Source organism: Arachis hypogaea, chromosome 17, assembly GCF_003086295.3.
Source record: "Arachis hypogaea cultivar Tifrunner chromosome 17, arahy.Tifrunner.gnm2.J5K5, whole genome shotgun sequence".
NCBI lineage: Eukaryota > Viridiplantae > Streptophyta > Magnoliopsida > Fabales > Fabaceae > Arachis > Arachis hypogaea.
The window spans coordinates 76557964-76573378 of record NC_092052.1 but is presented as its reverse complement, the minus strand read 5'-3'; positions in this window follow the sequence as shown (position 1 = coordinate 76573378).

Sequence of the window (15415 nt, the reverse complement as noted above, 5' to 3'; positions counted from 1 at the left end):
TTTCTCATTTTTTTTACATCATGTTGACCCTCGTTCTTTAAATGACACTATCCCGAGGAGGACACCTAAAGGCGACCCGTAACGGCCTCATCTTCGGCAGGCTCCTCCGTTTTTTTTTCATTTTTTTACGTCGTGCTGACCCTCGTTCTTTAAATGACGCTATCACGAGGAGGACACATAAAGGCGAGCCGTAATGGCCTCATCTTCGGCAGGCTCCTCCGTTTTTTTTTTCAATTTTTTTTACGTCGTGCTGACCCTCGTTCTTTAAATGACGCTATCCCGAGGACACCTAAAGGGGAGCCGTAATGGCCACATCTTCGGCAGGCTCCTCCGTTTTTTTTTTCGATTTTTTTTACGACGTGCTGACCCTCGTTCTTTAAATGACGCTATCCCGAGGAGGACGCCTAAAGGAGAGCCGTAATGGCCTCATCTTCAGGAAGCTCCTCCTTCTTTTTTTTATTTTTTTTTCGTCGTGCTGCCCCCTCGTTCTTTAAATGACACTATCCCGAGGAGGACACCTAAAGGCGAGCCGTAATGGCCTCATCTTCGGAAGCCTCTTCCGAATTTTTTTCCGATTTTTTTTCCACTATGTGCTGACCCTAATTCTTTAAATGACGCTATCCTGAGGAGGACACCTAAAGGCGAGCCTTAATGGCCTCATCTGCGGCAGGCTCCTCCAGTTTTCTTTTCCAATTTTTTTTTTACGACGTGCTGACCCTCGTTCTTTAAATGACGCTATCCCGAGGAGGACACCTAAAGGTGAGCCGTAATAGCCTCATCTTCAGCAGGCTCCTCCGATTTGTTTTCTGGTTTTTTTTACGTCGTGCTGACCCTCGTCCTTTAATTGATGCTATCGCGAAGAGGACACCAAAAGGCGAGCCGTAATGGCCTCATCTTCGGCAGGCTCCTCCAGTTTTTTTCGATGTTTTTTATGTCGTGTTGACCCTCGTTCTTTAAATGACGCTATCACGAGGAGGACACATAAAGGCGAGCCGTAATGGCATCATCTTCGGCAGGCTCCTCCGGTTTTTTTTCCGGTTTTTTTACGTCGTGCTGACCCTCGTTCTTTAAATGACGCTATCTCGATGACACCTAAAGGCGAGTCGTAATGGCCACATCTTCGGCAGGCTCGTCCGGTTTTTTTCCAATTTTTTTTGACGTGCTGACCCTCGTTCTTTAAATGACGTTATCCCGAGGAGGACGCCTAAAGGCGAGCCGTAATGGCCACATCTTCGGCAGGCTCCTCCGGTTTTTTTTCGATTTTTTTTACGACGTGCTGACCCTCGTTCTTTAAATGACACTATCCCGAGGAGGACGCCAAAAGGAGAGCCGTAATGGCTTCATCTTTAGGAAGCTCCTCCGGTTTTTTTTCATTTTTTTACGTCGTGCTGCCCCTCGTTCTTTAAATGACACTATCCCGAGGAGGACACCTAAAGGCGAGCCGTAATGGCCTCATCTTCGGCAGGCTCCTCCGAATTTTTTTCCGGTTTTTTTACGTCGTGCTGACCCTCGTTCTTTAAATGACGCTATCTCGATGACACCTAAAGGCGTGCCGTAATGGCCACATCTTCGGCAGGCTCCTCCGGTTTTTTTCGTATTTTTTTTGACGTGCTGACCCTCGTTCTTTAAATGACGTTATCCCGAGGAGGACGCCTAAAGGCGAGCCGTAATGGCCACATCTTCGGCAGGCTCCTCCGGTTTTTTTTCGATTTTTTTTACGACGTGCTGACCCTCGTTCTTTAAATGACACTATCCCGAGGAGGACGCCAAAAGGAGAGCCGTAATGGCTTCATCTTTAAGAAGCTCCTCCGGTTTTTTTTCATTTTTTTACGTCGTGCTGCCCCTCGTTCTTTAAATGACACTATCCCGAGGAGGACACCTAAAGGCGAGCCGTAATGGCCTCATCTTCGGCAGGCTCCTCTGAATTTTTTTCCGATTTTTTTTCACTACGTACTGACCCTAATTCTTTAAATGACGCTATCCTGAGGAGGACACCTAAAGGCGAGCCGTAATGGCCTCATCTGCGGCAGGCTCCTCCAGTTTTCTTTTCAGATTTTTTTTACGACGTGCTGACCCTCGTTCTTTAAATGACGCTATCCCGAGGAGAACACCTATAGGTGAGCCGTAATGGCCTCATCTTCAGCACTCTCTTCCGGTTTGTTTTCTAGTTTTTTTTTACGTCGTGCTGACCCTCGTCCTTTAATTGATGCTATCCTGAAGAGGACACCTAAAGGCGAGCCGTAATGGCCTCATCTTCGGCAGGCTCCTCCGGTTTTTTTCTGGTTTTTTTTTATGTCGTGCAGACCCTCACTATTTAAATGACGCTATCCCGAGGAGAACACCTAAAAGCGAGCTGTAATGGCCTCATCTTCGGTAGGCTCCTCTGGTTTTTTTTACTACGTGCTGACCCTCGCTCTTTAAATGACGCTATCCCGAGGTGGACACCTAAAGGCTAGCCGTAATGGCCTCATCTTCGGCAGGCTCCTCCGATTTTTTTTTTCTCATTTTTTTACATCATGCTGACCCTCGTTCTTTAAATGACACTATCCCGAGGAGGACACCTAAAGGCGACCTGTAACGGCCTCATCTTCGGCAGGCTCCTCCGGTTTTTTTTTTCATTTTTTTACGTCGTGCTGACCCTCGTTCTTTTAATGATGCTATCACGAGGAGGACACATAAAGGCGAGCCGTAATGGCCTCATCTTCGGCAGGCTCCTCCGGTTTTTTCTCCAGTTTTTTTTACGTCGTGCTGACCCTCGTTCTTTAAATGACTCTAACCCGAGGACACCTAAAGGCGGGCCGTAATGGCCACATCTTCGGCAGGCTCCTCCGGTTTTTTCCGATTTTTTACGACGTGCTGACCCTCGTTCTTTAAATGACGCTATCCCGAGGAGGACGCTAAAAGGCGAGCCGTAATGGCCTCATCTTCAGGAAGCTCCTCCGTTTTTTTTCCTTTTTTTTTACGTCGTTCTGCCCCTCGTTCTTTAAATGACGCTATCCTAAGGAGGACACCTAAAGGCGAGCCTTAATGGCCTCATCTGCGGCAGGCTCCTCCAGTTTTCTTTTTCGATTTTTTTTACGTCGTGCTGACCCTCGTCCTTTAATTGACGCTATCCCAAAGAGAACACCTAAAGGCGAGCCGTAATGGCCTCATCTTCGGCAGGCTCCTCCGGTTTTTACTGGTTTTTTTATGTCGTGCAGACCCTCGCACTTTAAATGACGCTATCCCGAGGAAAACACCTAAAGGCGAGCTGTAATGGCCTCATCTTCGGCAGGCTCCTCCGGTTTTTTTTTACTACGTGCTAACCATCGCTCTTTAAATGACGCTATCCCGAGGAGGACACCTAAAGGCTAGCCGTAATGGCCTCATCTTCGGCAGGCTCCCCTGGTTTTTTTTTCTCATTTTTTTTACATCATGCTGACCCTCGTTCTTTAAATGACGCTATCCCGAGGAGGACACCTAAAGGCGACCCATAACGGCCTCATCTTCGCCATGCTCCTCCGTTTTTTCCCATTTTTTTTACGTCGTGCTGACCCTCGTTCTTTAAATGACGCAATCACGAGGAGGACACATAAAGTCGACCTGTAATGGCCTCATCTTCGGTAGGCTCCTATGGTTTTTTTTTTTTTTTGGTTTTTTTTACGTCGTGCTGACCCTCGTTCTTTAAATGACTCTATCCCAGGGACACCTAAAGCCGAGCCATAAAGGCCACATCTTCGGCAGGCTCCTCCGGTTTTTTTTTCCGATTTTTTTTAAGACGTGCTGACCCTCATTCTTTAAATGACGCTATCCCAAGGAGGACACCTAAATGCGACCCGTAACGGCCTCATCTTCGCCAGGCTCCTTCGTTTTTTTCCCATTTTTTTACGTCGTGCTGACCCTCGTTCTTTAAATTACGCAATCCCGACGAGGACACGTAAAGGCGAGTCGTAATGGCCTCATATGCAATAAGCACCTCCGGTTTTCTTTTCAGGTTTTTTTTACGACGTGCTGACCCTCGTTCTTTAAATGACGCTATCTCGAGGAGGACACCTAAAGGCGAGCCGTAATGGCCTCATCTTCGGCAGGCTCCACCTGTTTTTTTTCTGGTTTTTTTTACGTCATGCTGACCCTCGTTCTTTAAATGACGCTATCTCGAGGAGGACACCTAAAGAGGAGCCATAATGGCCTCATCTTCGGCAGGCTCCTTAGGTTTTTTTTTACGTCGTGTCGACCATCGCTCTTTAAATGACGCTGTCCAAGGATGGACACCTAAAGGCGAGCCGTAATGACCTCATCTTCGGCAGACTCCTCTGGTTTTTTTTTTGTTGGTTTTTTTTATGTTGTGCTGACCCTCGTCCTTTAATTGACGCTATCCCGAGGAGGACACCTAAAGGCTAGCCGTAATAGCCTCATCTTCGGCAGGCTCCTCTGGTTTTTTGTCCTTGTTTTTTTTACGACGTGCTGACCCTCGTTCTTTAAATGACACTATCCCGAGGAGGATTCCTAGAGGCGAGCCGTAATGGCCTCATCTTCAGCAAGCTTCTCCGGTTTTTTTTTTTACATCGTGCTGCTCCTCGTTCTTTAAATGACACTATCCCGAGGAGGACACCTAAAGGCGAGCCGTAATGGCCTCATCTTCGGCAGGCTTCTCCAGTTTTTTTTCCGGTTTTTTTCCACTACGTGCTAACCCTAATTCTTTAAATGACGCTATCCTGAGGAGGACACCTAAAGGCGAGCCGTAATGGTCTCATCTGCGGCAGGCTCCTCCGGTTTTCTTTTCCGATTTTTTTTACGACGTGCTAACCCTCGTTCTTTAAATGATGCAATCCCGAGGAGGACACGTAAAGGCGAGCCGTAATGGCTTCATCTGCAACAAGCTCCTCCGGTTCTCTTTTCTGGTTTTTTTTTTTTCGTCGTGCTGACCCTCGTTCTTTAAATGACGCTATCACAAGGAGGACACCTAAAGGCGAGTGGTAATGGCCTCATCTTTGGCAGGCTCCTCCGATTTTTTTTCTGGTTTTTTTTACGTCGTGCTGACCATCGTTTTTTAAATGATGCTATCCTGAGGACACCTAAAGGCCAGCCGAAATGGCCACATCTCCGGCAAGCTCCTCCGGTTTTTTTTCAATTTTTTTTTACGACGTGCTGACCCTCGTTCTTTAAATGACGCTATCCCAAGGAGGACACCTAAAGGTGAGCCGTAATGCCCTAATCTTCAGCAGGCTCCTCCGGTTTGTTTTCTGGTTTTTTTTACGTCGTGCTGACCCTCGTCCTTTAATTGATGTTATCCCGAAGAGGACACCTAAAGGCGAGCCGTAATGGCCTCATCTTCGGCAGGCTCCTCCGGTTTTTTTTTCTGGTTTTTTTTAGGTCGTGCTGACCATCGTTTTTTAAATGATAATATCCTGAGGACACCTAAAGGCGAGCCGAAATGGCCACATCTCCGGCAAGCTCCTCCGGTTTTTTTTCGATTTTTTTTTACGACGTGCTGACCCTCGTTCTTTAAATGACGCTATCCCCATGAGGACACCTAAAGGTGAGCCGTAATGCCCTAATCCTTAGCAAGCTCCTCTGGTTTGTTTTCTGGTTTTTTTTACGTCGTGCTGACCCTCGTCCTTTAATTGATGCTATCCCGAAGAGGACACCTAAAGGCGAGCCGTAATGGCCTCATCTTCGGCAGGCTCCACCGGTTATTTTCTGGTTTTTTTTTATGTCGTGCAGACCCTCGCTCTTTAAATGACGCTATCCCGAGGAGAACACCTAAAGGCGAGCTGTAATGGCCTCATCTTCGGCAGGCTCCTCCGGTTTTTTTCTACTACGTGCTGACCCTCGCTCTTTAAATGACGCTATCCCGAGGAGGACACCTAAAGGTTAGCCGTAATGGCCTCAAGTTCAGCAGGCTCCTCCGATTTTTTTTTCTCATTTTTTTTTACATCATGCTGAACCTCGTTCTTTAAATGACATTATCCCGAGGAGGACACCTAAAGGCGACCCGTAACGGCCTCAACTTCGGCAGGCTCCTCCGGTTTTTTTTTTCATTTTTTTTACGTCGTGCTGACCCTCGTTCTTTAAATGACGCTATCACAAGGAGGACACATAAGGGGGAGCCGTAATGGCCTCATCTTCGGCAGGCTCCTCCGGTTTTTTCTTCGTTTTTTTTTTACGTCGTGCTGACCCTCGTTCTTTAAATGACGCTATCCCGAGAACACCTAAAGGCGAGTCGTAATGGCCACATCTTCGGCAGGCTCCTCCGGTTTTTTTTCCGATTTTTTTACGACGTGCTGACCCTCGTTCTTTAAATGACGTTATCCCGAGGAGGACGCCTAAAGGCGAGCCATAATGGCCACATTCTCGGCAGGCTCCTCCGGTTTTTTTTTTCGATTTTTTTTACGACGTGCTGACCCTCGTTCTTTAAATGACGCTATCCCGAGGAGCACGCCTAAAGGAGAGCCGTAATGGCCTCATCTTCAGGAAGCTCCTCCATTTTTTTTTTTGTTTTTTTTATGTCGTGCTGCCCCTCGTTTTTTAAATGACACTATCCAGAGGAGGACACCTAAAGGCGAGCCGTAATGGCCTCATTTTTGGCAGGCTCCTCCGAATTTTTTTCCGGTTTTTTTTTTCACTACGTGCAGACCCTAATTCTTTAAATGACGTTATCCTGAGGAGAACACCTAAAGGCGAGCCGTAATGGCCTCATCTGCGGCAGGCTCCTCCAGTTTTCTTTTCCGATTTTTTTTACGACGTGCTGACCCTCGCTCTTTAAATGACGCTATCCCGAGGAGGACACCTAAAGGTGAGCCGTAATGGCCTCATCCTCAGCAGGCTCCTCCGGTTTGTTTTCTGGTTTTTTTTACGTCGTGCTGACCATCGTCCTTTAATTGACACTATCCCGAAGAGAACACCTAAAGGCGAGCCGTAATGGCCTCATCTTCGGCAGGATCCTCCGATTTTTTCTGGTTTTTTTACGTCGTGCTGACCCTCATTCTTTAAATGACGCTATCCCGAGAACACCTAAAGGCGAGCCGTAATGGCCACATCTTCGGCAGGCTCCTCCGGTTTTTTTCGATTTTTTTACGACGTGCTGACCCTCGTTCTTTAAATGACGCTATCCTGAGGAGACACCTAAAGGCGAGCCGTAATGGCCACATATTCAGCAGGTTCATCCGGTTTTTTTTTCGATTTTTTTTATGACGTGCTGACCCTCGTTCTTTAAATGATGCTATCCCGAGGAGGACGCCTAAAGGAGAGCCGTAATGGCCTCATCTTCAGCAAGCTCGTCTGGTTTTTTTTTTCGTTTTTTTACGTCTTGCTGCCCCTCGTTCTTTAAATGACACTATCACGAGGAGGACACCTAAAGCGAGCCGTAATGGCCTCATTTTCGGCAGGCTCCTCCGAATTTTCTTCCGGTTTTTTTTTCACTATGTGCTGACCCTAATTCTTTAAATGACGCTATCCTGAGGAGGACACCTAAAGGCGAGCCGTAATGGCCTCATCGCCGGCAGGCTCCTCTGGTTTTTTTATGTTGGTTTTTTTTACATTGTGCTGACCCTCGTCCTTTAATTGACACTATCCCGAGGAGGACACCTAAAGGCGAGTCGTAATGGCCTCATCTTCAGCAGGCTCCTCCGTTTTTTTTTTCATTTTTTTACGTCGTGCTGCCCCTCGTTCTTTAAATGACACTATCCCGAGGAGGACACCTAAAGGCGAGCCGTAATGGCCTCATCTTCGGTAGGCTTCTCCGATTTTTTTCCGAATTTTTTTTCCACTACGTGCTGACCCTAATTCTTTAAATGACGCTATCCTGAGGAGGACACCTTAAGGCGAGCCGTAATGGCCTCATTTTCGGAAGGTTCCACCGGTTTTTTTTCCTTTTTTTTTTACATCATGTTGACCCTCGTTCTTTAAATGACGCTATCCCAAGGAGGACACCTAAAGGCGAGCCGTAATGGCCTCATCTGCGGCAGGCTCCTCCGGTTTTCTTTTCCGATTTTTTTACGACGTGCTGACCCTCGTTCTTTAAATGACGCTATCCCGAGGAGGACACCTAAAGGTGAGCCGTAATGGCCTTATCTTCAGCAGGCTCCTCCGGTTTGTTTTCCGGTTTTTTTTACGTCGTGCTGCCCGTAGTTTTTTAAATGACACTATCTCGAGGAGGACACCTAAAGCCGAGCCGTAATGGCCTCATCTTCGGCAGGCTCCTCCATTTTTTTTTCGGTTTTTTTTACATCGTGCTGACCCTCGTTCTTTAAATGACGCTATCCCGGGGAGGACACCTAAAGGCGAGCCGTAATGGCCTCATCTTCGGCAGGCTCCTCCGGTTTTTTTCCATTTTTTTTACGTCGTGCTGACCCTCGTTCTTTAAATGACGCTATCCCGAGGACACCTAAAGGCGAGCCGTAATGGCCACATCTTCGGCAGGCTCCTCCGATTTTTTTTCGATTTTTTTAACGACATGCTAACCCTCGTTCTTTAAATGATGCTATCCCGAGGAGGACGCCTAAAGGCGAGCCGTAATGGCCTTATCTTCAGCAGGCTCCTCTGGTTTTTTTTTGTTTTTTTTACGTCGTGCTGCCCTCGTTCTTTAAATGACACTATCCCGAGGAGGACACCTAAAGGCGAGCCGTAATGGGCTCATCTTCGGCAAGCTCCTCCGATTTTTTTTTCCGGTTCTTTTTTCACCACGTGCTGACCCTAATTCTTTAAATGACGCTATCCTGAGGAGGACACCTAAAGGCGAGCCGTAATGGCCTAATCTGCGGCAGGCTCCTCCGGTTTTCTTTTCCGATTTTTTTACGACGTGCTGACCCGTTGATGAGTATTTTGGTGAAAAATAAATTTCTCCCAAAACACACAAATCTAACCGGCAAGTGTACCGGGTCGTATCAAGTAATAAAAACTCACGGGAGTGAGGTCGATCCCACAAGGATTGAAGGATTGAGCAATTTTAGCTTAGTGGTTAATTTAGTCAAGCGAATCAAGATTTGGTTGAGTGTTTTGTGCTTTGCAGAAATTAAATTGCATGGAAGTAAAGAGAACAGGGAATTAAAGTACTGAATCTTAAAGAACAAGAAATTAAATAGCAGAAACTTAGAATGCAAGAAATGTAAATTGCGGAATCTTAAAGTGCAAGAAATGTAAATGACTGGAATTGTAAAGGGAATTGGGGATTGGATTTGCAGAATTTAAACAAGGAAAAGTAAATTGCATCAAGCAGAGAAGTAGAAGAAGGTTTGGGTTAGATTGGATCTTGAAGCAGAAAAGTAAATGAACATGAAAATAGTAAACAGAAAATGTAAAATTGGGAAATTAGATCTCAGGACCCAGAGACTAGAAAACCAAGTCTAGATCTCAATGCCTTCCTAGATCCAACAAGAAATTGAAATTGAAATTCAAAGAGAGTGGATGAAGAGCAATTAACAGAAATTGAAATTCAATCAAGCAGTAAATAAAGCAGTCAGATCCAAGGTTGAGATTGAAACAGAATTTCTTCAATTCTCCAACCCAAAAATCCAAGACAATTGTAATTGAAATTGAAAGCAATAAAACTGAGAGGAAGAGAAGTGTATTCTCCTTCCCCAAGACAAAGAAATTAAAGATCACTCAATATCAAAAGCTCTCCGAAAACTATTATGAAAATTCCAAAAGAAAGCTCTCCGAAGAACTTGAATTCTATCCTATTTATACACTTTCTTCCAATGATCTTCAAGCCTTGAGTTGGGCCTTTGCTCTTGGTGGAATTGGGTTGAAAGAGGCCTTGGTTGATTGCTCTTGGAGTTTGAAGAGGAACCAAAACGAACCAATTGAACCGGGTTTGAGTTTTGCAAAAGTTGGACCAAAAGTTTGAGCAAAAGTTAGGGGTCTAACTTTTGCTCCAACTTTTCATATCAGCTACCATAATCTGCTGATACCAACGTTGGTGCCAAAGTTAGGGGTCTAACTTTGGCCCTAACGTTGGCCTTACCTTGTGCACTTGTGGCGCCAACGTTAGCCACCAAGTTAGGGGGCTAACGTTGGCGCAAACTTTTGCTCCTCCCCTTGTGATTTTCATGTGCCAACGTTAGCCACCAAGTTAGGGGCTAACATTGGCGCAAACTTTTGGTGCCCAGGGAGGTTTTCTTCATGCCAACGTTAGCCTCAAAGTTAGGGGGCTAACGTTGGCGCAAACTTTTGGTGCCCAGGGAGGTTTTCTTCATGCCAACGTTAGCCTCAAAGTTAGGGGGCTAACGTTGGGGCTAACTTTTCAACCAAAAGTTTGTGCAAAAGTTTGATGCTAACTTTAAGTCCAGCTTTTTGCTTCCGGGTTCAATTTCACTTATTCCATTGTCTTCTCTTTACTCCTAGATATTCCTTCTTGCTTCAACCTTTCTCCAAGCTTTCTTCACCTATCATTAATCAACCAAACACATCAAAGCTATGCTTGAAATCATGAGATATTCATTCTTTCATAATATGTGACAATTATAGTATAAAACCTCATGAAATAGCATGAATTCATACATGGTTGATTAAATCAAAGGAAACATGAAAATCTACCTAATTGGCTTGCTTGTAGCTCAAGAAAGTGCATAATTCTAATGAAAACAAAAGAAAAAGACTAGTTAAAATAGGCTAAGATGACTTGTCATCACAACACCAAACTTAAAGCTTGCTTGTCCCCAAGCAAGAAAAGATTTATTGAGAAGAAAGAATGAAATGGAAGAGGATGTTCATGCTAGCAGAGTATTATTGATAGTTCATGGGATTTTGTGTGGATATGTAAATACTTACTTCTTACTGACTCCTAGGCCTAGAAAGTCTCCTTCAAGCTTCAAGTAACATACTGCTATGACCTCTCATTATTCTTTTATCCTTGGCTATTACTTTGTTTATAAGCTTTATTTGAGTGTCATGTGTAGCAAGTTCATTTTCTTTTCTTTATACTTGACACATTATTCACCATAGACACTTGGCTCACATTCCTTCTTAAAACATTGATGCCCAGCACCTCTTTGGGTTATTAAATGCCTTGTAGTTAGGTTGCTCTTGATAGTGGACTTTCAGCTGATGATCCCGGATTAGTTAACCCAAGTCACCGAGTGTTGATGCACTCCTAAGAGCTTACTAATCCAAGCAGATCCTAGTACAAAGACACCACAGGCATATATTTTAAAGTTCAAGCTATTGGTGTCCAGCTTTGTTTCTTTTTGTTTCCTTTTGTTCTGCCACTTTTTGGCTATCTCTTTTCTTTCCTTCTTTTTGTTTTTCTTTCTAACCAAGGAATTTTTTTTATTTAATTGAGATTCATAGACAGTAGGCCACTCTTTATTGAACTTAAAGATGCAGGGGACAACACATGCTTCTTGTCAAGTGAAAGTAAACACACAAGCACACACATAAACTAGCCTACTTATTTTAAAAGAAATTTGAATCTGTTTGAACTAAATGAACACTTTAACAAGACATCAATCAAAAGTATTTCTCAACAGCAAAAGTTAAGTATAGATACAACCTATTGGTTTGCATTTCTTTTGTTCTTCTTTCTGCTGTGCCCATTTTTGAGTCTTGATGCATAGTATCTTCAATTGTTGGTTAACTCCCAGACTTAATTTCCTGCTACTTCTTCTGATTCAACAGGTTAATTCTGGGCAAACTTTTGTGTCCTTGCTAAAGGTTATGAAAATGAGACTAAACAAAAACAGTTAAGTTGTTTGAATAATCTGTTTGATTGCTTGGAACTAGCGATGTGCAGGAAGTTAGAATGAAGTTTTGGTGGAACACCAAACTTAGCATCTTACATTCTCCCTTCGATTGTTTTTGGTGTGCAACACCAAACTTAGCTTCTTGAAATACATAGCAGTTATCCAACACTCTTATTGAAAAAGTTATGAAAAGAAAACTACCTCAGGTTGGGTTGCCTCCCAACAAGCGCTCTTTTATTGTCACTAGCTTGACATCTTTCAATTCTTTTTAAGAGGGATGTAAGTGTTGAACCTCTTTTCCTTATCCCATTGTCCTCCCAAATACAGCTTTGCTCTATGACCATTTGTTGTGAATTGATTCTTTGTTGCCTCATCTAGCAGTTCAATATTCCCATAGGGAAAACCTTTGTCACCAAGTATGGGCCAGTCCACTTAGACTTCAGTTTGCCAGGGAAAATTTTAAGCTTCGAATTATACAGGAGCACTTGCTGTCCTGGCTTGAATTCCTTCTTTGTGATCTTCTTGTCATGCCACTTCTTAGCTCTCTCCTTGTATATCTTAGCATTTTCATAAGCTTCTATTCTAAATTCATCCAACTCATTTAGTTGTAACAACCTTTTTTCTCCTGCAGCTCGGGGATCAAGGTTGAGGAGTTTAGTGGCCCAAAAAGCTCTGTGTTCAAGCTCTACAGGGAGGTGGCAGGATTTCCCATACAATAGCTGAAAAGGTGACTTGCCAATAGGAGTTTTAAAAGCTGTCCTATACGCCCACAATGCATCTTCTAGCTTTCTAGCCCAATCTTTTCTTGTGATTCCCACTGTTTTCTCTAGGATCTTCTTTAATTCCCTATTTGCAAGTTCAGCTTGGCCGTTAGTCTGAGGATGGTAAGGTGTGGCTACTTTGTGAATTACTCCATATTTGTGGAGGAGTTTCTCCATCTGTTTGTTGTAAAAGTGACTACCACCATCACTAACAAGACCCTTGGGCACTCCATACCTAGTGAAGATGTGCTTTTTAAGGAATTGGAGGACAATCTGTGCATCACAGGTGGTTGTGGCTATGGCTTCCACCCACTTTGAGACATACTCCACTGCTACCAAGATGTATCTAAAAGAATAGGAAGGAGGAAAAGGCCCCATGAAATCAATTCCCCATAGATCGAACAATTCTAATTCTAAGATAAAGTTTTGAGGCATCTCATTCCTTTTTGTTAATCCTCCTGCTTTCTGGCATTCATTACATTGGTGTACATATTCTCTGGCATCCTTGAAGATAGTTGGCCAATAGAAGCCACTCTGCAGTATTTTTGCGGCTGTTTTTTCTGGGCCAAAGTGTCCACCATAAGCTGAACCATGACAATGCCACAAGATGTCCCTCACTTCACTTTCAGGAATACACCTTCTGATCACTCCATCAGAGCATCTCTTGAATAAGAAGGGTTCATCCCATGAAAATTTCCTTGCTTCGTTGATCAACTTCTTTACTTGTTGCTTAGAGAACTCTTGCGGTATCTTCCTTCCCACTTTGTAATTTGCTATGTCAGCAAACCAAGGTGCTTGCTGGATCTGCAGAAGGTGCTCATCTGGGAAGCTTTCATTTATGGGCTGGGATGCTTTTTGACTTGTTTCATGTGGTAGCCTTGACAGATGATCAGCGACCTGATTTTCAGTGCCCTTCCTATCTCTTATCTCAATGTCAAATTCTTGTAGGAGCAGTATCCACCTGATGAGTCTTGGTTTAGCATCCTGCTTTGACATCAAATACTTAAGTGCAGCATGATCATTGTAAACCACAACTTTGGATCCTATCAGATATGATCTAAACTTATCAAATGCATAGACTACAGCTAGCAACTCTTTTTCTGTTGTGGTGTAATTTCTTTGGGCCTCATTCAACACTTTACTTGCATAATATATGACATGATGCAAATTTCCCTTCTTTTGCCCAAGTACAGCACCAATTGCAATGTCACTTGCATCACACATGAGTTCAAAAGGTAATTCCCAATCTGGAGGTGTGATGATTGGTGCTGTTGTGAGTCTATTTTTTAAAGTTTCAAAGGCATGCTGGCAGTTTTCATCAAAAATAAAAGGGTTATCAAGCATTAACAGATTACTCAAAGGTTTGGCTATTTTTGAAAGTCCTTGATAAACCTTCTGTAAAATCCGGCATGCCCCAAGAAACTTCTAACAGATTTCACATTAATTGGTGGAGGGAGTTTTTCTATGATCTCAACCTTTGCCTTATCAACCTCTATCCCTTTTCTTGAAACTTTATGGCCAAGAACAATCCCTTCGGGTACCATGAAATGGCATTTCTCCCAGTTTAAAACCAAATTAGTTTCTTGGCACCGTTTCAAGACAAGGGTTAAATGGTTTAGGCAAGCATTGAAATTATCACCAAAAACAGAGAAGTCATCCATGAAGACCTCTAAAAACTTTTCGACCATATCAGAGAAGATGGATAGCATACACCTTTGAAATGTGGCAGGGGCGTTGCAAAGCCCAAAGGGCATCCTTCGGTATGCAAAGACTCCAAATGGACATGTAAAGGCAGTCTTCTCTTGATCCTTGGGTCCACCACGATTTGATTATACCCAGAATATCCATCCAAAAAGCAATAATACGCATGGCCGGCCAACCTTTCCAGCATTTGATCAATGAACGGGAGAGGGAAGTGATCCTTTCTGGTCGCATCATTCAACCTTCTATAGTCTATGCACATCCTCCATCCAGTCACTGTTCTAGTAGGAATCAACTCATTCTTCTCATTAGTGATGACCGTCATTCCTCCTTTTTTTGGTACAACTTGAACCGGGCTCACCCATGGGCTGTCAGATATTGGGAAGATTATCCCTGCATTCCACAACTTCATTACTTCCTTTTGGACAACTTTCTTCATTGTGGGATTTAGTCTCCTTTGAGGTTGAACCACTGGTTTGGAATTGTCTTCCAAGAGGATTTTATGCATACATACTGCAGGGCTGATACCTTTCAGGTCATCAATGGTCCATCCCAAAGCATCTTTGTGGGCTTTGAGTACATCAAGAAGTTCTCCCTCTTGCTTCTTTGTCAGGGATGAATTTATGATCACTGGGAAGCTTTCCGATGTGCCAAGGAATGCATATTTGAGATGGGTTGGTAAAGGTTTCAGTTCTTGTTTTCGTACATCTTCCTTCTTGTCTTGTCTTACATCTGGCTCAGTAGTGATCTCAGTCACTTGTTCCTCTGTTGCCCCTTGATTTCCTTCTTGCTCTTGAAAATTTTCTTCCAATATTTCTTCCACCAAACTGTCTATCATATCCACTCTTACGTAATCCTCTTGCTCAGAACGTGTTGCATTGATTTGAACACATTTATGACCATTTGTTCATTATGGACCCTGAAGATCATTTCTCCTTTTTCTACATCAATGATGGCCCTTGCTGTGTGTAGAAATGGCCTTCCCAGAATGATTGAGTCGTTTCCTTCTTCTTTAGTATCCAAAATTACAAATCTGCTGGAAAATAACTCCCCAACCTTCACTAACAGATTCTCCACAATTCCACTGGGTGTCTTGATTGATCTGTCAGCCATGACTAGTGACATCCTGGTGGGTTAGCTCTCTATTGCAAGTTTTCTCATCATGGAGAGAGGCATTAAATTGATGCTGTCACCAGGTCACAGAGCCTGTGAGTATCGCCATGGCATGACTACAAACTTCCGGTCCTTAATGGTGAATACCCCAGTTGATCACAGACATCTGCTGGAGTAAAC